Consider the following 20,498-nt stretch of genomic DNA (forward strand, 5'->3'; position numbering starts at 1 on the left):
GTGATATTGTTCTTTTAAATATAAGAAATAGGAGTGATAAGTATGATAGGTTTCTGTTAGAAGTTGAATGGCTTCAATCTAATTATGCTTGTAAAAATTTTGGTGAAAATTATGTTTGTAATTCGCATATTGAACAGCTAATTAGTTTGCAGAGGAAAATTTTCTCCACGGAAAACCAAATACAAAATTTTGAAATTTTGGAGGGAGTAAGAAATGAAGGAGAAGTAAAGGGCAATCGTTTGATGTTCCATGGCTATTGAAAAGCATGGGCAACAATGACAAATACTTATCTCATTAAGTGACATCAGCTGTATGAATCTTAAAACGTCACTGCGCTCGATTTTGCGTCAAGTCTTCTGTTAGCTCCAACTTCTCCATCTCTTTTCTTAAAGTCAATATTCCAAGTTTTCATAAGTCTTCCCCTACTCATTTTGCCCTATGATAAAAGAAAATAAATCAAGGTGTATGGAGGAAGAAATTAGAGAAAATTAAAGACAAATTTGAATTATGTTTTCATTTTGTTGATTTTAAAAAATAAGGGTAAATTACATTTTACCCCCCCCTTAGATTTGACTACAATTGTAACCTCATACAATATCTTTAAAATATTTCAATTTTATACACAAACTTTTATTTTGTTGCAATTTCATATGTCATTTAGTTAAATCGTTAATTTGACTGTTATGTGATGACGTAACAAATATATGACCCACATATTTGATGACGTGGCATAAAAAAATTGATTATCAAACATCAATTTAAACAAAAAATTAGGCCACACGCCAATCTTCCCCCACACCACTGCCCCATTACTCCCTACTACCAACTTAGCCCATACACCACATGCTGCCCTATTACAACCCACAACACCAGATGCCCAATTACAACCCACTCATACCTCTTCCCGTCCCCATGTCCCTCCATCATATTAAGGACTATGTTTGCTTGCAGGTGACTCTGCCACCATATCCATCCTCAACTTCGCAGCCCGATTCAGTAAAAAGTACCTGGTATCCCATTTGTTACTATTTTGTAAAAGGTACATGGTATCCCATTTGTAACTATCTTTCTTACTACTGTTTATCTCACAATCGTCTTTCATATATCTACTCCGTCAGTTGGTGTGTGGAGCCATCTTTCATATATCTACTCTGTTAGTCGGTGTGTTCAACCATTTTTTTTTGCAGAGGCTGTGAGTGATCTTAATTGGCACCGTGTCATGGACAAGGAACTTGGTGCTTTACATGCCAACCGTACTTGGACCTTGACTACAAGCCCCCCTAGGGAAAAGTTCCTATTGCTTGTAAGTGGGTGTACAAACTTAAGCATAATTTTGATGGTTCCATTGAACGCTACAAAGGTCGTTTGGTTGCTAAGGGTTATACGTAGGTTGAAGGTATTGGTTACCATGATACCTTTTCTCTCACTGCTAAGATGATCACTGTGTGTTGTCTCTTCGCCTTTGCCTTTAGTCAATGTTGGTCCCTTCATCAACTAGATGTTAATAATGCTTTCTTGCATGGTGATTTAAATGGGGAAATTTATATGTCTATTCCCCCTGGTCTTCGGCGTTAGGGGAAGAACCTTGTATGTCGCCTCCACAAATCCCTTTATGGTCTCAAGTAGGCTTATCACCAGTGGTTTGCCAAATTTTCTTATGCATTTCTTTTTGCTGGTTTCAAACAATCCAAAGCTAACTATTCACTGTTTACGAAAAAGTCAGGTACCTATTCACAACTTTGCTCATTTATATGGATGATATTGTGATTAGAGGCAATGACATGGCTATAATTGATTCTAAGAAATCTTCTTTCCCCAATCACTTCCAGATTAATGATCTTGGTGATTTGAAATATTTTCCGGGCATTGAGGTTTCTCGATCCAAAAGTGGCATTTACATTTCACAACGTAATATATGCATTAGAGATTCTCAAGGATTATGGGAGCAAGACCCATTGTATTTCCTATGGATGATACAAAATTGTCCGACAAAGGGGAACTCCTCAAAGATCTTGAAAAGTATCAATGTCTAGTAAGACGATTAATTTATCTCACAATAACCCGGCCGGATATTACCTATCCTATACATGTTCTAAGTTGTTTCATGCATGACCCACAAAATTCCTCATATGGATGTTGCGCTTCGTGTTGTTCGTTATTTGAAATCTACTCCAGGTCAAGGCTTATTATTTAGCTCTAACAATCTAATAAAGTTAACAATTATTTGTGATTTCGATTAGGCGGGTTGTCCTATTACTCACTGCTTCACTATTGGCTACTGTGTTTTTTGGGGAGATTCTTTGATTTCAAGGCCAACAAAGCCATAGAAAATTGTTTCACTTAGGACAAGTACCCCATTCCCTTGATAGATAATCTCCTAGATGAATTATATGGGGCACAGTACTTCTCCAAGTTAGATATAAGGTCTAGATATCACCAAATCTTGATGAACTCAGAAGATGTGGAAAAAATAGCTTTTAGAACTCATGAAGGGCATTATGAGTTCCTTGTGATGCCTTTTGGGCTCACCAATGCACCAGCCACTTTTCAAAGTCTTATGAATGATTTGTTCAAGCCATATCTCAGAAAATTTATGTTAGTTTTCTTTGATGATATTCTGATATATAGCAGGACTTGGGAAGACCACTTGACTCACTTGCAGCTTATATTGGGAATTCTTAGAGATAACCAACTCTATCTCAAGAAATCAAAATGTTCATTTGGACAAGCTTCTATAGAGTATTTAGGGAGTATTGTATCCCGTGATGGTGTAGTTGCAGACCCTTCCAAGTTGCAAACAATTTAGGAATAGCCTACCCCCAGAAATGTTAAAGAGTTAAGAGGGTTTTTGGGACTCATTGGTTACTGCAGGAAATTTATGCTAGGATATAGGAAGATATGTCAACCTTTGTACAAACTAACAAGGAAGGATGAGTTTGAGTGGAATTCAGATGCTACATTGGCTTTTGAATAACTCAAGTCTATTATGGTTTCACCACAGGTTCTCACTCTTTTAGATTTCTCTAAAACTTTTGAGTTAGAATGTGATGCATCTGGATGTGGTATTGGTGCTGTGTTACATCAATCACGGAGACCTAGAGCTTTCACTAGCCAATCTATAAGTCCCAGAAATCAAGCTCTCTCTACATATGAGAGAGAGTTGATTGCCATAATACATGCTGTGAAGAGATGGCAAAACTATCTCTAGGGAAGACACTTTATCATCAAGACTGATCATAATAGTCTCAAATATTTCCTAAACCAAAGGGCAAATACTCATTTCCAACAAAAATGGGTGTCAAAACTGTTGGGGTATGACTATGAAATCCAATACAAACAAGGGCATCAAAATGTAGTTTCTGATGCACTCTCTAAAGTTCAAAGGACACCTCAATTACATGAATCTTCTATTTCTGTAGAAGACATGGACACGGAGTGTACTGCTATATCATATCGATACTTTGGATGGATGGATGAGCTTAGAATGAGTAATAAGCAAGATGAGTGGATTGTTGAGAAAAAGAAAGAAGTGATTCAAGCTATCCAAGATGGCTCTGGAAGTTCAACATTAGGCAAGTATTCTATTGACAATGGATTTATGTGCTACAAACAAAGAATGGTTTTAAGTTCTTCCTCTGATTGGAAAACTAAAATCATTGAGGATCATCATTCAACTCCTGCATCTGGGCACCAATGGGTCTTAAAAACTTACTAGAGAATTAAGAAGAGTTTCTATTGGCAGGGAATGCAAAACGACATCAAGAAGTTTGTTGTTGAGTGTCAACTTTGTCAACAAAACAAATTTGAAACTATCTCACCCCCTGGATTGCTTCCTCATAGGGTATGGGTTAACATTAGCATGGACTTTCTAGTAGGCTTGCTTAATTGTAAGGGAACAACTGTGATATTAGTGGTGGTTGACAAGCTCTCAAAATATGCTCATTTTGTACCCTTGTCACACCCCTACACTGCCACTGTAGTAGCACATCTATTTGTAGATCACGTATTCACATTGCATGGGATGCCTAATTCTATTGTCAGTGATAAAGACCACATTTTCATTAATGCATTTTGGAAAGAACTGTTTAAATTGCAAAACTCAAAGTTGTGCATGAGCTCAAGGTATCACCTACAAAGTGATGGCTAGACTAAGGGGATGAATAGATGCCTGGAAACCTATCTCAAATGCTTTGTGAAAGGTCAACCAAAGCAGTGGGTTTAATGGCTCTTTTGGGTTGAATGGTGCTTCAATACTTCTTGTCACACCTCCTCCAAATATACTCCATTTGAGCTAGTCTATGGATACCCACCACCCCACATAATCCCTTATAGATGGGCACTACAAGAGTTGATACAGTAGAGCAAAGGTTACTTGAAAGAGATAGGATCTTATCTGTGCTAGAAACTAACTTGAAGCTGGCTCATAATATGATGAAACAGTACAGTGACAAGAAAAGGACATAGAGACATTTCAGAATTGGTGATTTTGTTTACTTGAAGCTGATACCATACCAGTTGCAAACCTTAGCACCTCACAATTATCACAAGCTACAACCTAGGTACTATCGGCCCTATGAAGTACTTAAGAAGATTGGTGATGTGGCTTACAAGCTTAAAATGCCATTGGGGACTAAGATACATCTGGTGTTTCATGTGAGTTGTCTTAAGAAACAATTGGGTGATCACACTAATGCTCAAACTATTTTGCCTCAGGTTATGAAAGATGGCTTGGCTCAAAATAGTCCCAAAGCTGTGATAACTAGGAGAATTTACTAGAAGGGAGCCTCTGTAGGTGTGCAAATTTTGGTGTAGTGGCAAGATCAAGAGGAGGATAATGTTACTTAGGAGGACTTCGATGCATTCCAGGCCAAGTTTCCTGAATTTTCTCTTTGAACCTTGTGGACAAGGTTTTCTTAAGGAGGGAGTGTTGTTATGAATTTCATATCTGTGATTACTTTGATCACAAGAATAATAATTAGCTATAGTTAAAAGGTTAAATTGTAAGAGATTTGGGACTGAATTGTAATGATCTGGAATCCTTGGTTTAATTGCAATAGGCCAAGTATTGTAGGGAGTTATTTCAATAAGTTTGTTGAAGTTGTACAACTGGCAATCATACACTGGATTGCTAAGGAGTTATTTCAATAAGTTTGTAGAAGTTGTACAGCTGGCAATCACACACTAGATTGCTAGCTAGTGGTATATATATCTCTCAACACTCATTGTAACGTTTAGATTTGAATTAATAGAAAGAATATCCCAACTCCGACTTCTTCTTCTCTATTGCATTGCCGCCATAACTGCTTAGCCTAGGTTGATTTCCAGCTAAGGATTGTGATTCTAATACTTGCACGACCCACAAACTTTCTAGCAAAGGCGAAGCATCTTCGAAGGTGTGTGCGTGTACCGAAACTACAACGTACCCAAGAGGCAGAGATTGGATTGGCCAAGTTGGGGATTGGAGGTGTTTGGTCCTCGAGAAAGAGTGGAGATTTTTAATGTGAAAATTGTGAGAGATATAGAAGATAAAAATATTAAATAGTTAGCAATTAAAGATTATAAATTAAAAAATAAAATAAATTATTATATTAAATTCACTCTCATACATTTTTTAGTCATTTAACATAGTTACAGCAGGATTCAAAGAAGTAAATGCAAGAAGTTTCGAGTCACGTTCAATAAAGCTATGTCTTCCTCACAAAGCCTAGCCGCTCTCTCTATTCTCTCTTGCACATAACCCATCTTTCCCTGCTTTTGCCGCCGATAACTTCCTTTGGTTGGGGTCGCCAAGCACTCTCCCTCTTTTTCTTCTCCTTTTATGTCTTTTTGTCTGTGTCCTTCCCTGCCGCTACCTATGGTTGTCGGTTTGTGAGGTCACATTCTCAGTGTCTTTCGCCGTTATTCGGGCCTTTTTTTCACTGGCTTTAGCTATGATTTTCCCGTTTTGCTGCATTACTTTTCTTCTCATCCTTCCTTCTGCCCATGTTTCACAATCTAAGCCAAGTTTTACAACTTTTTCCTCTCGCATCCATCTCCCCCCTTTTCCTTTATCGACACCTCCATCTGTGACCTCTCCATTACCTCCCTTTTATACTTACCAAAAATCAGATATTTGAGTTTTGGACTCAATTTGAGATGTAGATCTCTACCCCACTACCCTTTGCTTTACCGGCATGATGGAAAATTTGGCCAAAGTGTTATGCGGCCTTTGTCATAGTAAAAGTGTTTTACACATCCCCTTGGCCCTCCCTACCCCTATGTTATGTCAACTTGGTTCTTTTCCTGCAAATGTGGTGGTTAGTAGGACATATCTAGATAGCTTGGTCGGTTCTAGCACTCCGAGATCTGATTTTTGCTGTAGATTTTCCTCCTTTGTTTTGGTTAATTTTGTTGTGCTTGACTCTCTGCGGATCCTCCTTCACTCTAGTTTCTACATGGCTGTCACTCTGGTGGTTACTGGTGAGAGATTGGCAGCGGCAGGCTGCTTCTTCAAGATGGATTTTAGGTTGTTTTGTCTTTGGCATCTATTTTCGATTTTTAGGCCTTTGTCGTTGTGGTTTTGGGCCTCCCATTGTTTATCTTGGGTTGTTGGTTGGCTTTGTATTTTGTGTTAAAATTTTAATGAACTCTAACTTTTCATCCAAAAAAAAAACATAGTTACAACAGTTTTATATAAAATTTTACTAAACAATAACTGCCTTTCTTTTTTTTGTTACATGGGCTTTAACAAAAGAAATTACCAAAATTATCATTGATTGTTGATATTAGCGTATACAAAATTATGGTATCATTTGTTATAATAAATTTGTTATAATAAATTATTATAATAAATTCGCATTTATTATATATTAGCGTATACAAAATTATCATTGATTGTTGATATTTATCCAACATTATGGTATCATTTGCCTTTTGCCTTTCGGCCTCCTCAATCCTTAATGTCTTCACTTCGCATCTCTAATTTCTTGATTGTTTTCAAGGATTTCATCTCAACTGCCATGGCTTCTCCTTCTGATTCATCATCTCAGCATGAATCGCTTCGAAATCAAGTACCAAATTCCTCTTCTCCAAACCCTAATTTCACAAATTCGTCGAATTCGTATGCATCTCTTACGATTCAAAACTGGAAGCATGGTTCCAATCAAGCTCAAATGATCCAATTATCTTCCATCGCATGCACTATTTACACCGATTCTCCATCGTTACAAGCTTCTTGGAACGTTGATGGAACTGAGTTGTATCTACCGCATTTTCTCCCAGATTGCTCCATTAATCCTACTTTTGAAATCTAGTATGAGAAATCAGAATCTTCTGATCTGGTTGAATTATACATTTTATGAAGATGTAATTCCCTTTTCCGTTGGTGTATCTTCTTCTCGAGATCTTTGGATCAAGCTTGAGCAACATTTTCGTGGTGTTTCTGATGCTCATATTCACCAGCTTTGATCTCATCTCTAAGCCATACAGAAAGGCTCTCAATCTATGCCAGATTATCTGGAACAGTTGAAAGAAATCTATGATTCTCTCTTTGCTACTGGAGCATCGATCTCATATCATAATTTAATGATGGCAACACTGCCTGGTCTACCAGATAAGTTCAATTCGTTCGTTGATTCACTTATGATTTGCCTTTCATCCACTTATGTGGATGAACTACATGGACTTATTCTCACCAAAGAACTCTTCATGTCTCGTCGCAAGAAGATCTCATCTAATACTGAACCGTTTCAGGCGTTTTCTGTGGAGTCCTAAGCACCTTTATTTCCCACTCCACCACCTCAAGCATTTGCCACTTAAAATCAATTCTCACATCCAAATTCTTCTCGATTTCACTCTAATCGTGGAAGAAAAAACAATCGAAGATATCAATTCAACAACAACAATCATTTCCATCACAATCGTGGTTCTCGGGGCAATTTTCATGGAAATTCTGCAAATTGAGGTCAGAATCAAGGGTTTCATGGTTCTAGTTTCTCTGGAAATCATATCATCCATCAGATTTTTGGTTCAACAAGTCATGAGTGATGCGAGAATTATACGCGCATAAATTAAACCCTCGTTTGACAATTGTAGTAGAATGGATAAGTGAGGGATCGTTCTAGACCGGGGATTAGGAGGGCTTGCTAAAACCTTCTAAATTGACTTAAAAACATAAAAACTAAATTAAAACAGATTTAAGACACTTGGGAACAAGGAAAAATAAAAAAGGGGGTTCTAGTTTTGACGAAGTTGAAATAAACAAACAAAATGCAAAAATGGACAGATTGTAAACAAGTGTTGTGAAACAAGATGGTTGGTGAATTAGCTAGAGGTTCTTTCTCCACACATGATATTTATGCATATGAATCAATTTCCAGTTATTCCTTCATTGAATTATGAACGACAATGCCCCAAATTAACCGTGACATCACTAGTTAACCCTCAGATTTTCCTTATATTATTGGATTGGATGGCATCATTCGACAACCCAAAACATTCTCAAAAGTTCCCTACATGTCATCATAATAGAGATACAATCGAAGATCATTAAGAATAATGAAAACCATAAGCATTGACAAAGCATTTGCAACTATGACATCATGTTACTCATGCTAAGAATTAAACTTAACGCGATCGTGACAAGCGACCTTCACTACTTTCAAGTATAAGTTAGTAACGATTATGTGAAACCTTCTTAAACTTTAGCCACATATTCATGCATGCTAATTAAGTGTCGACCCTCAATCAACAAACACAAATAAGTTAATCATCAAATAGTTAAGCCAATTGCATTCACGAATCAAGAGTTCATAACCGGAATTCATCAATTCATATCACATAAATAATCATGGTATTGAAATCACCCCTAGCCAAAAAGGGTTTAGTTCCTCATAACTTTGAAATCAAAGAAACACCTAAACATTCCAACAACTCAACTTGAATTGTATGAACGTTTAGGCACTCTTCTCTTCCAATCCTTATACGTACAAAACAAAGAGAATTGAATTTAAACTTTGAAATCAAAGAAACACCCAAACATTCCAACAACTCAACTTGAATTGTATGAACGTTTAGGCCCTCTTATCTTCCTCGTTGTTGTAGCACAAGGTCTAAGGTGAGGTTTGGGGGATTATGGAAATGGATGAGGAGTGGTTTGGAGGGTTGGGAAGTGGTGGAAATAGAAGGGAATGATGCTGGAAATGAAGTGGGACTCACGGCAAAGAAGGAATGGAAGTGTTTGTGGTGTGTTGTGTATGAAAATGAGATGATGACTTGAATGAATGAATGCAAGGGTATTTATAGGAGTAGTGGAGGGAACATATGGCTATGTCATTTGTAGGTGAAGTAGGTGGATGTTGTAGGTGAAGTAGGTGGATGTTTTAGGTGAGTAGGTGGATGTTGTAGGTGAAGTAGGTGGATGTTGTAGGTGAAGTAGGTGGATGTTGTAGGTGAAGTAGGTGGATGTTGTAGGTGATTATGAGTGATAAGTGATAAGTGTATGATATGTTAAGTGATAAGTGAATGATTATGATAAGTGATAAATGAATGTATGATATGATAAGTGGTGAATGATAAGTGATAAGTGGTGATGATATGTGATAAGTAATGAGTGGTGATGATAAGTATGGAGCATGTGAATTAACTAATGAAGGAAATGCATGTGCAATGACAATGTGTTAGAATGGATGTGTGTTATGCATGGCATGATTGGGATTAGGAAAGGTTTTAAATGTCCTAAAACTAAAGAGAACAAGGTTCCAACACTTTGGTCTTCAATTAGGTCTTCAATTTCGTCCAACACTTTGGCTCCAAGCATAAGCTATCCATCCTTAGCCCAAAAGTGCTCCAAAAGTCTCCAAAATGCATCTTTTTGCTCCTTTAGCCCTTTGGACCTATAAACACACGAAAATAGCTTAAAGTACTAAAATAACTAAAGAAACATAACGTAAATGCACGAGAACAAGCCATTTAAGTCGCATGAATATGCTCCTATCAAATACCCCCACACTTAGTTTTTGCTAGTCCTCGAGCAAAACAAAACAAAAGAAACCAAAAACAAAACAAAACGAACAAAACACAACCTACACCTTCCAACAATCGTCTCAGATTTCCAATGCACATGACAAGTTAAAAATCATTAGTCCCATAGATTTTTAGCCATCTTTACAGTTAAGTACATTCTTAATCATAGTCACCACATACTAGTTCACAATTAAGCATTTAAAACACATTTCGAAAGTAGTAACATGCCTTTAGAGAATTTCCTCAATTCCTTACTAGAATGCACTCTATTTTCACACAGATTTTCTGACTACACACCCTACACTAGTTATATGTGAGAGATTGATGTAAACATGTAGACGAACACTCACATATGTTATAATAAGGAAAGCATTTTCTGGAGTTAATAAGCATGTTTAGATATGATCTCATGAATGGAATGCTACTACTTAGACGCGAGAACCAGTGACACCATAAGCTCATACCAAGTTCAAACTCCACAATTGAAATACATAACACTCAAGATAGAAGTCAAGGGTTGTAACGGGGCTAAAGGTGTTTGGCTAACAAAGAAAGGTGAAGGATAAACAAACATTCTTAAAGCAATAGTGAGCAAAGTATTTGAATTAGGCACTTAGAATTCCCTTTAGAACGCAAAAATCAACTTTGAACACCCAAGGGAAAGTCACACAAAACTTAGGGCCATATTCAACTTTTTGGACCCTTTCTTCAACCATCAACGCTCGTGAGTTCATTCTTACTTATTTTCACTCCTTTTTTCTTTTTCTTTTTCTTTTGTTGTTCAATTCAACTAGTTTCTTAATTAGTTAGACATAAGCAATGCCTTTCTTCAAGGGGATTTGAAAGAAAAAGTGTTCATGGTACAACCTCTTGGGTTTCAAGATCCATCTCTTCCTAATCATGTGTGTAAGCTTAAGAAATCTTTATATGGTCTTAAACAAGCCCCTAGTGCCTGGTTTGATAAGTTGTTTCAAGCACTTAAATCTCTTGGCTTTACTCAATCAGCTTCATATGCTTCTTTGTTTGTTCTTAAAGTCCCAACCTTGATCATTGTACTGGTTTATGTTGATGATATTCTCATCAGTGGTCCCAATGATTCTCTCTGCAAACAACTCATTCAACAGTTGAGTACACTATTTCCAGTTAAAGACTTAGGACCCTTATACTAATTTTTGGGTTTGGAAGTTCACAAAACCAAATATAGTCTTTTTCTTCATCAAGGCAAGTATTTGCTTGATCTTTTACAAAAGACCAATATGGATGGAGTTAAACCCTGTTGTACACCCCTCAGTTCTACAAAATTGGATCACAGTGGTGAACTGTTACCTAATCCCACTGAATATCGACCTATAGTTGATGGCCTACAGTACCTTACCTGGACTAGACCTAATATTTCATTTGCTGTAAATCAGGTGTGTCAGTTTATGCATGCACCAACACTTACCCATATGCAAGCAGCAAAGAGAATTTTAAGATTTCTCAAGGGCACTATCTCTTAGGATCTTATGTTTAAACAAAGTTCTTTACATCTTTCTGCCTACTCGGATGCAGATTGGGCTGGTTGCACATTTGATAGAAGATCTACTTGTGGCTTTTGTGTATTTTTGGGTTCTAACTTGATTAGCTGGTGTGCAAAGAAACAAACAACAATGGCTCATTCATCCACTAAGGCAGAATATAGGTCATTGGCTCAAACTGCAGTAGAGATTACTTGGATATGCAAAGTATTGAAAGATTTTGGTTTTCCCATGTCAGCTAAACCCGTTCTCTGGTGTGATAACATTTTAGCCATATCTCTTGCTTAGGTTGAAAAAGATTATCACTATATCCGGGAATTAGTTCTTGCCAATTTAATCAAAGTTCAATATGTGTGTAGCCAAGATCAGAATGCTGATATTCATACGAAGTCCTTGTCCAAAAACAGGTTTCAGTTTCTACAATCCAAGCTCTCACTTCGAACTCTCACTTCTTCCAAGTTTGGCTTGAGGAGGTGTAAAGATGAAGATGCCAAGTCATAACAAATGTTATTATTAGTTTGTTATATGTTTGTTGTAATGTATTCTATTTTGGTTAGTTAGAGTGTAAATAGTCAAATACTATATATTAGTGGTTGTATTCTTCATTTAACAATTCTTAGTGTCTAAGAAAAGCTTCCAGAGAAAGCCTTGAGTTTCAATAACAACAACCAACATATTTCTATAAAATTTCATTTTTTTGGTCTCAGATTTTACCTTTCCTCAATCCCCAGATATTCATTTATTTGATTTCTATTACTGTTCTTTTGATAAATTATTGATATTTCATTGACTTGGATTGATTGAAGCTCTATGTTTGGATGCAGCAATCCTATTACGTTGAATTACAGCCCCAATTGCTCTAGGGGTCTTGGTTTAAGCTTTTCTGAACGAACTCAGGTATCTTTTTATCCAATTTTACTTCTTTTATGGAAACAATCACTAATTTGACTTTGGTGGTTGATTTAAGAGCTTTTTATCTTAATTGCTTGGTGTTAGGGACTTCTTGCGTATTTCAATATATTTGTTATGGTTGTAATTCCTCTATGTTCCTTAATGGGCCTCAGCATTAGGTTTTGAGATTTTACCTTTGGGAATTTTTAGATTCTTATGGCAGCCAGCCCATTTAATCCCTAAAAATGCACTAGTACCCAGCCCATTTAATCCACTTAAATGAATAGTAATTGACCCCAACAGTAATTGACCAAATGCATCTCTACCCCTTAAAAATGCGATGACACAAAGTCTAGTCAATTACTATTAAATATTATTATTTTTTTATAAATAACAAAAAAAATTAGTTTTTATTTCCGATAAGATTTTTAAACAATCTTGTCGTGCCATGTGTCATTATCCGAAAGTACTACTTTGTGGATAGATCCCATAAAATTTTCAACCAATCCTGATGAGCCATGTGTAACTATCTGTTTACAATCATGTAGCCAAGATTACGATAAGATTTTCAACCAATCTTGTCATGCCACGTGTCATTATCCAAAAGTACTATTTTGTGGATAGATTTCCAATAAGATTTTGAACTAATCCTGACGCGTCACATGCCACGTGCCACTATCTGTTTACAATCCTTTAGAAAAGATTTCAATAAGATTTTCAACCAATCACATAGTGCCACGTGGCATTATCTACAACCTCATCCTTTCTTTTTTTTGTCCATATAAACCCAGCATCCATCCTAATTCATACACCAAACTCAAACTAGCTTAGAATCCTTCTTCATCATTTTTAAATCTTGAGTTTCTACAATGTCTTCTTCAAGGAGATTGTATGAAATCGATGAGCAATAGAAAAAATTGTTGGCAAAACAAGAAGAATTGTTCAATCTCGAAGATGATGGAGATGAGGCATTCTTCATGGAAAAGGACGAGGATGATGAACATAAAAGGCAAAGAGCCTCACATTCCCGTCGTGTCATGGAAGTTATGGGTCAAATCTCCAAACCCAGACATGCCACAAACTTGGATAGAAAGAGGGAAAGACGAGGTAAAGATCTCTTGGAAGATTATTTTATCCCCAACAGTTTATTCCTTGATTATATTTTTAGACGTCGTTTTAGAATGCAACAATCTTTGTTCAACAAAATCGTCACTACTATTTGCAACCATGATCCATACTTTGTGCAAAAAAATGATGCTTTTCATGTTCAATGTCTTCTTTCTAGGGTACAACTTGGGTCAGGCCAATCCGAACTCGCACATGTCCAACTTGACTTTAAACCCGAATAAGCAAGTTTTTATTAGTTATAACCCACCCCGAACCCAACCCAATTTCAACTTGTCATTGCTTAGGTTGAATTGGGTTGATCATTTGCCCATCCATCCCCAACCCAACCCGATTAACCAAGCTACTTGACTGTGGAGAAATTCTCAAGGATCTGTCTCAATATAGGCAATTGGTAGGTCGTTTAATCTAACCAGATTGTAACCCATATCAATTAATACTCATACTATACCCATGTGGACCAAGTCCAAAAACCAACGCCCTTTCTAATATTTTTTTAATAAACTATCTTTTATAATAACATAAGCTTTTAGGGAATAAGAGGCTTTGATTAGTCAGCCTATATTCGTAATCTCTAAATCCTAAAGCTTTATAGTAGATTGTTAGTCTCCAAAATCTAAGGGCCTGTTTGGTATCCTATTTGAAATTTTTTATCATTTCTTGAAAACAATTTTCTTTAAGACTCAAAAACTTGATTGGTTTGCAATTTAAAATTTTTAAATCTTACGACTTAAAGTAGAACAAAGAGATCTAAAAAGAGGGGGGTTGCAAGAGAGGTAGAAAGAAAAGAGGAAAGAAAGTAAGAAATGATTGAAGGAAAAAGAAAGAAGAGAGAGGATCGGACGAGATAGAGAGGAAGATCGGTGAGAAAAAGAACCTAAAAAATGAAGAGAGCGGATTGGAGGAGAGACGAAAAAGGTTTAAAAAAAAAAAAAAAAAAAAGAGGAGAGAGAAAGAAGAAAAGAGAGAGATAGATTTGGAATGAGGGAGAGAAAAAAAAGGAGCGAGTTTAAGCTTAAAAACTCTAAAAACTCACTTTTTATGTTTTCAGAAAATAGACTATATTTTTGAGTTAGTCTTGAATTCAATTTTTGAAAATAGTCTTACCAAACAAGTTTTTAAGACCTAAAACTTGAAAATTGTTTTTGAGTTTAAAAAGTTGGATTCAAGTATACTACCAAACAGACCCTAAATTCTTTGTCTCGAAGCAATTGCTCAACAACTTTGATTGATTTTTGAAATTAAAGTTAGCTAGCTTTGATGACTTGGCTTAATTGTTTTAGGAATTCTTGGAAACTAAGGGTCTGTTTGATATCCTATTTGAAATTTTTTATCATTTCTCAAAACATTTCTTGAAAATAATTTTCTTTAAGACTCAAAAACTAGATTGGTTGGCGATTTAAAAATTTTAAATCTTACAACTTAAACTAGACAATGAGATCTAAAAAAAGGAGGTCGCATGAGAAGGAGAAAGAGGAGAGAAGAGGAAAAAAAAGTAAAAGATGATTGAAGGAAAGAAAAATAAGGGAGAGGATCGGATGAGATAGAGAGGAAAAGGAATGAAAGAAAGAATCAAGAGAATGAAAAGAACGGATTAAAAGGGAGACGAAAAAAAAAAAAGAAAAAAAAAAAGGGGAGAGTGAAAGAAGAAAAGAGAGAGATTTGGCGTGAGAGGGGAGGAGGGAGAGAAAAGAAATGAGGGTTTAAGTTTAAAAACTCACTTTTTATGTTTTTAGATAATAGATTATATTTTTTAGTTAGTCTTCAGTTTAATTTTTGAAAATAGTCTTACCAAACAAGTTTTTAATTCCTAAAACTTAAAAATTGTTTTTGAGTTTAAAAAGTTGGATTCAAGTAGAGTACCAAATAGGGCCGTACTTATCTTGATCTTTCATGGTGCGGGAATCTCGAGTATCTTCCAGAGATGCCAGACAATATTGAATTCTTAAGTTTAAGCTGCAGTGGCATAAAGGAGTTGCCATCATCAGTTTGAATTCAGAGCATACCCTCAAGCATTAAACAAGCTTCTCATCTGTCTCGCCTGTGCTTAATCGAGTGCAACAGCCTTCGATCTTTACCAGAAGTCCCAATGCTCAGTCGTCTCCAAGCAAATGGCTGCAAGTCACTGAAGACAGTGTCGAGTTCAAGGAATGCAATTGCTTCGAGAGCAATTGCATTCCCTGAATTGCTTCGAGAGCAACTTAACTTTTCTAATTGCCGAAGGTTGGGTTATGATGCAAGGAGCAGCATAATGGTTGATTCATAGCTTAGAATCATGCGAGTGGCAACTGCATCTTCAAAGTTAAAAGAAGAAAATGAGGATTACGTACGTCTCTCTCTCTCTCTCTCTCTCTGCGTAAATGTTTAGTAACATGATGCGAATTACTGTTGCAGAAAGAGTTTTCTGAACCCTTAGTTACAATGGTATGTCCGGGAGATGAAATTCCAAAATGGTTCGTACATCAAAATAAGGGGGCTTCAATAAATGTCAGGCTTCCTGCAAATTGGTTTCTTGAAGGTTTCTTGGGTTTCGCTCTCACTGTTGTTGCATCCGATCTCTTTGATCCATATGTGAAGTTTGAATGCAAGTACAATTTCAAAACTGGAGAGGGGGAAAGTCATGAAATCAATTGTTATTTCAATTTAGAAATTGACAATGTAGTTAAATATCGTTGCTCAGATCTACAGCATGTGTTCGTATTGTATAAAGACCTTGAATATGAAGAGAGAACAAAATGGTCCCCTGCTTTTTACGACCGCGTCACTGAGGTCTCTGTTCACTTCCGGCAAGAGTGGGTATTCCTTACGGTGGAAAAGTGTGGGATGTGCCTGTTGTATGCTGAAGATGCTGAGAAATTAAAATGTCATGTCATGTCGCGACAAGAACAAGATGAGCATGCAGCAAGTGGGAGTGGTGATCCTGAAGCCAGTGGAAGCAATGAATCTGAGGAAGCAAGTGGAAGCGATGACCTCTGAGGGAGAAAGTGGAAGCAACGAGGAAGCAAAAGAAAACGACAAGTCTGAGGAAGCAAGTGGAAGAGATGAGTCTGAGCAAGCAAGTGGAAGTGACGAGCCAGATGCAAGTCGAAGTGATTAGTCTGTTGTTGGTGTTTAGGGCTCTCCTAAACTTCAATGTAAAAAATAATTTAAAGATAAAAGATTGAGTAGTTCATCCAGTATTCAACCACAATTCTATGTTAAACGTGTGAAATATATTAAAATTGTCTACATCTATCTTAAAATCTATTTACATCCTAATTAAGGGAGAAGTAAGAGATGAGAAATTTCATACCGACAGGTAGTCTTGTTTAAGAAATATAAAGTATTCATTAAATTCTACAAATATAACTAATAACTGCGTCATAATAGACCACCTATCAATTAAGATTGTTATACAAACCAAAGAATTCTGTTGATTCAAAAATCGAAGCCCGTAACAAAATCATTGACAAAAGATACAACAAAGATAAAATTCATTGGAACTCCTGTTGAAGAAAATAATAAGCAACATTTACGGAAAAAAAAAATTCAATGATATTGAGAAAATTACTTGCCTTCGTTGTCATTGATAACTATATTGAAAAAAATTTGATATAGAATTAAAGATATTGAGAAAAGAAAAAAGTGCAAGGCCTTTGAGCTTGTTTCTAATTTCCTCATAAACATACGAACAAAAAGAAAGAAACAAATGAGTGCAAATAAAACATTCTGAAATACGATTTTCTTTGATCAGATTCACATTTTTCATTTTAAGAACTTACCTCTGAAAATGCCAATCTATCAGCAACATCATTTGTGCACTCAAAAAGCCTTGTTAACTGACAGGTTACTCTCAAGACAGAAACTGGGACTCTTGTTATATTTGCCTCTTGCCCCGCAAACCTTTCACACAATGTTATTACCTGAAAGCAAGAAGGCACTTTTAAAAACCCTAGACCTTGGTTACAATGAGGGTGAGGGACAGTAGGAGCTGGCCTTAAGTTCAGTTGCAGAGTATAAAAATTAGAGGAAGAAAGAACAATGAAGGGCCTCTGGTGGTAAACATTCTCGCTCACCTCTTGGGTTATCCAAGTGCGAGGGCCAGCAAATGTGAGAAGCTTCCCATTGACTTTCTCATTTCTTAAACCTATAAAGGTCAGAGAAGCTACATCCAATACCAAAAATCAGATACCATAACGAGAGGTAAACAAAAAGAAAGTATTTCTAAAATCAACCAGGGAAACGGTCAATGCATGATTAAACAAAAAGATTCCTTTCCGATCGTATGATCATTCTCCACGCATATGCGTACCTTTTCAGGGTGTGCGCGCGCTTAGATGCATGCCTGTGTTTTGAATGATTTTTATACATGCAAATTCTTATAACTCTGTCTCGTTTAATTGTTGTTTCTGATAAAGAAAGTGAATGGGGGTTGGAGGAGTGCCATATGAGAATTAAGAATAATAAGAAAATACGGAAATTAATTAGAAACATCAAGCCGACAGTGAAGCACAAGTCCGGATATGCCAGTAACAAGATAGTAAGAGAGGAAGTTTAAGTGAAACCTACTTGCATGAATCCACATAAACGAATTATGATGTGATTTATGCATGTATCCTGGAGAAACTTTTCAGTGCAATACTTGATCTCCATAAGTGGAACTTCAGGATGCTTGTCACAGTTGTGGATGGAATAGAAAACAAATTTTTGGATTCCCATTGCTTTTGCACATTGTATAAGAGCAACTTTTCGATCCCAATCTACCTAAATGGAAAAAATGGTTAGATGAGACCAAAAATGCACGCAGGACACATTAGTAAGGGCTGGTTTGGTATTGCTGTGCTTTGAAAAAAAGCTGCTTCTGCTGTACTGTGAGAATAAGCAGCTGTGAAATAAAGCAGCAGAGTGTTTGGTAAACTTTTTTGTAAAAGTGTTTTTGAAAAAAAAAAAAACAGTATTATAGTGTTTGGTAAACTTTTATGTAAAACAGATGTGAAAAAAAGCTGGTTTTTCAAAGCTGGGTTTTGCAGCTTCTTATTTTTGGCTTTTTTTCATCCAAAACTATAAAAAAAAGCTGAAGCTGAGTGTTTACCAAACACAAAAACAGCTCCCAGCTTTTTTTTATAGCAGCTTTTTTCAGAATCACCTCAGTACCAAACTAAGTCTAAGTCCGGTAATGTTGACTGCAACATATAAAATAACCTCATGACCTTAGATGGATACACGAATCTCTAAATTGAATCGGAGCATTTTTTAAAAGGTTGAACAATCCACAGACCTTTTCTAATATAAAATAGCTTCACGATATGTTTTGATGTACGTTTGTAACGGACGAACTGATCATTTAACGAATGAACTGCTCGTTCTGCTTATCAATGATAGCTTCAACAGTTGGGCATTAAAAATCACCTTTTTTATGGGATCTTCTGGACGTCCCATGGCGCAATTAAGACTCAAATCAACAAACAGCAGCACTCCAATCTCTTAGAAAAAATTTAAGAGTTAGTGAATTGGAATTACATTGACAACAGTAGCACGCCAATCTCTTAGAAAATCGGCAGGGGTTGGTCTCGGCCTAACCAAGCACCTAACATATCCCTTATCAACTGCTCTCCTCACAATCTGCCACCCCAGAGTCTCGGTGGCGCCGACAACCAGTATGCTGGAGGTCAGACGGGTGTCCCCCGAGCAAGATTCACAGCCCCAGCTCCCGCCCTGGCCGCACATTTCATGAAACTCCACGTATTGGTCCCTGCACTCACAAATCAAAAATTGAAAATTCAGTTCTTTTCAAATTTGAAAACAACAAAAATGTGGGTTTTTTTGGGATTTGTGAATAAAAGTGGAAAAATGAAAGCTTTCCTGTTGAAGGGAGGATACGAATGAGTAGCGGTAGAGGTGGGAGAAGATGACGAAGGAAGGAGACGGTCTGGAGCTAAAGTCCGGCATCATGAGAGCGAGGCTTGGAACGATGGCGTTTCGGAGTCATGGTGATGGAGGTTTCCTGGTGTTGCCAGCAGGGTCGGAAGCCTCCAAGCCATTGCCATTTTCAAAGCTTTCACTCTGTCTGTCTCCGTATGGACAGACCCTTTCATTTTACAGAGAGAGAGAGAGAGAGGGATGGAACGATTGGAGAAATTTTCAGTTGGGATGGGAACACGAATGGTACATTATGTGTTTTTATGTAAGTAGAGAAATTTTTTAATTTTTAAGTTATTAATCTTTTAACACACATATTCTACTATTTATATGAAGACATGTGATGTATTATCTCGTGTGACGGTCACACTAAAAAATCTCTCGAACGATTGAGCTCAATGTTGCCACGTCATTCTCCAAAGTGGACTAAGATTTTCTGCCACTTGTCGCAGCTATTTCTATCATACGACCCGACCCGACCCTGGCATATTCAAGGTCACTTTGGGCCAACTTCCAAACGAAGCCCAATTAGCCGAGACAAAGGAAGGACGTGAAAATTTGAGGAAAACGAGTCTTTGTAAGAGTTGAGTTGATTTTATCAAATTTAAATTCCTTGCATTGCAAATGGTTGTCTATCGAGCAAGTTGAATCATTATTAAGCATTAATGATTGGAAAGGTGTTTGCACAGATAGTATTGGAAAGACCACCATCCATGACCATATATAATCAAACATAAATAGCATACATGTGGGCATGGATGACGTTGTGTTTATGAATTTTATTTAATACGGAAATCCTAAAAGCATGAGTTTTCCCCCTTCCAGTTTGAGCGTGATTGATCATATCCTGCCCTTGCATTTTATAGAGAGAGAGGGATGGAACGATTGAGCTCAGTGTTGCCACATCATTCTCCAAAGTGGACTAAGCTTTCTCTGTTTGTCACCTTACTATGTTCCATGTTTGGATGTCGAAATGTGTTGGTCCTATAAGCTTATATTAGATTCTCATCATGTGTTCGTGGTTTAATGCCTTTGAACTTGTAGAGGGAGCTAAATGCTCAATTG

The 20,498-nt window shown here is 36.8% G+C and overlaps 1 protein-coding gene and 1 pseudogene across 2 annotated transcripts in view; both read right to left on the bottom strand.

Moving 5' to 3' along the window:
• LOC137727698 (protein HIGH CHLOROPHYLL FLUORESCENCE PHENOTYPE 244, chloroplastic-like) overlaps window positions 1–16,178 on the bottom strand; it is an 89,307-nt gene extending 73,129 nt beyond the window's left edge. The window contains exon 1 of the transcript XR_015952370.1: window positions 16,037–16,178. The gene's annotated coding sequence lies outside the window, so the exon portion shown is untranslated. The remainder of the gene's footprint in view (window positions 1–16,036) is intronic.
• Window positions 16,179–17,968: 1,790 nt separating this feature from the next.
• On the bottom strand, window positions 17,969–19,328 carry LOC148693645 (protein HIGH CHLOROPHYLL FLUORESCENCE PHENOTYPE 244, chloroplastic-like; annotated as a pseudogene). Its single transcript, XR_015952367.1, has 2 exons — window positions 18,924–19,328; window positions 17,969–18,278 (listed from the first exon to the last, which is right to left on the bottom strand). The product of XR_015952367.1 is annotated as a protein HIGH CHLOROPHYLL FLUORESCENCE PHENOTYPE 244, chloroplastic-like (transcript).
• Window positions 19,329–20,498: the final 1,170 nt, after the last annotated feature.

Source organism: Pyrus communis, chromosome 10 (genome assembly GCF_041283825.1).
Source record: "Pyrus communis isolate YQ-2024b chromosome 10, ASM4128382v1, whole genome shotgun sequence".
Taxonomy (NCBI): Eukaryota; Viridiplantae; Streptophyta; class Magnoliopsida; order Rosales; family Rosaceae; genus Pyrus; species Pyrus communis.